The following is a 2,136-nucleotide window of genomic DNA, read 5'->3' on the forward strand; positions in this document are numbered from 1 at the left end:
CCCTCCCTTTTTCACTCATCCAAGTAAGGTAAGAGTTGTCTCTCAGAATTTTTTACAAGGAACAAACCAGAAGATTTTCTATAACTTGTTTTACAAGCATTTTCAATTTTTTCAGTTTCAGCATCCGAGCCTTAGGAAGATGAGTGGTCAAGTGCATGAAGTCAGATAATTCTTGCACTGTCTTCACACAGGCTGAGCAAGCAACGTGCCCTGACTGTCAAAAGCATACAATTCAGATGAATATTTCTACAGCACAGGCAACTTTGATACTATGACATTAAAAAACCCAGCTGTCCTTAACAATCCAGGAATTGCTGAGTGGGTTCAGAGGAAACAATTCAGCATAGTTATACTGCATTAAAATGACAGAAAGGGATCCAGAGCTTTGCAGCATTGTTAACACCGGTGAGATTCATAAGCAAGGACCAAAGCACAGTCAAAAGTGAGGGCTATAACTGAAAAAGAATATGGCTTTGTTTCATTTTAAAAGAAGCCTTTCTTGCTGAAAGTGATGTTCTAGTGTACCTGTGGACATCCAGGGCATACTGAATTTCCACCCTAGTTCCAAAACAGTCTCTCCTGTGTACATCCTGTTAATTGTAAGGAGAATATTTCTCTTAGAAAGATACTATTTTATTTGAATTTTCTGCACTTTTCAACAGACGATATAGAAAGATCTCAGTTAGAAATTAAGTAATTTTTATCCAATTAGTGCATTCTAGAAAGAGTAACTGTATTAAATATACTACTTTATACTTTGTAACTTAAATACTTACAGCTCAGTTTTGGTTTAGGGCTCACTAATGTCAACTATCTTAAGCAAGGATCTTGGTTTATAAAAGGTTATTTCTTTGATATACTTTAAAAGCTCTAACTTGAACTATTCAGAACTGGAGTTCTGGACCATTTTTTGCCCATTTTACAGATTGGACTTGTATGGAGAATGACCAGTGGTTAAAATTACACACACACTCTTATTCTGGATAACTCATTAAAAATATTTCTAGAAGTAGAGCAACATATTCCAGGTTGCATGAGACCAGCTGTTGCTCCATTTTTAACGTGCTAGAGTTACTGGCGTCCTGCCAGAGACAGCTGTAACTTGTATTTCATATTTCTTGCCCATTTGTGTCCCATGGAGGAGATCCCTGCTGCCTGTGAGCATGACCAGTGCTCCCTGAGAAGTGCCACAAGAGAAAGCAGCACTTGGGCAGGCTCTGCAGGGACACCCAGCCCAGCAGAGGGATCTTCTTCCTTCACTGCCCCAGACAGGGAATGAACACAAGGCTCATGCCCCACATCCCCGACCTCAAGATGCTGGTGGGAAAGCTGGGAGAAGAGGCTTTGCCAGAGGGGTTCCTTACTGTACCTCCTGTTGGAGGTGCTCCCATCACTCCTCACAGCATGCAACGGGAAAAAGAAGTTGAAGCTTAATCTCCAGAGCTGTAATTTTTTTGGGAAGAAAACCTCCCAACCTGCTACAGTTAAGAGTTGTTCTTTCAAAGAAAAAATAAGCAAGCCTGCCAGTAAGAACTTTTTAAGTTGCTCAGGAAGCAGCTCCAAAGCAATATTATTTCAAGCTTCCCCTATGCTAATTATGTCAGTAGAATGGGTTTTCCCCCTACACCCCCTGCCCTATAAAATTATATTTTTTTTCTGCATGAATTAGTTTTGCTTACTGAAATAAGCAGCTATGTTCTTGCTGCACAGCTCTGAGACTGCAGCTGAACCTCCAACTATCCTGGCCATCTCCTGGGGTGCTTATTTGAAGTCAGTTGTTGGTGTTCCAGTCACTGCACTAATCTGCCCACTGCATTTAGTGCCAGCATCTACCACTGTGGATTAAGCAGAGTCCACAGCAGCTGGGAGGATGCCAACACATGGGGTGTTGTAGGTAAATGATTAATGACATCTGTGTTTGCAGCACAGCACACAGGTAGCAAAATCCCTGGGTGATGTGTGTGCTGTACTGCAAACATTGAGAGTGGAGTTACGATTGCTCAGTTCTGACTTATTTTGACCAAATTATTTTACATTAGCTTAGAGATGATGAGCATTTATAATTTTTTTTTGCTTCTAGAACTAAACTAAAAATGTACATTGTAGTTATAATCACATTTACCTTCTGGAGATGCA

This window comes from Camarhynchus parvulus, chromosome 7 (genome assembly GCF_901933205.1).
Source record: "Camarhynchus parvulus chromosome 7, STF_HiC, whole genome shotgun sequence".
In the NCBI taxonomy this organism is placed as follows: domain Eukaryota; kingdom Metazoa; phylum Chordata; class Aves; order Passeriformes; family Thraupidae; genus Camarhynchus; species Camarhynchus parvulus.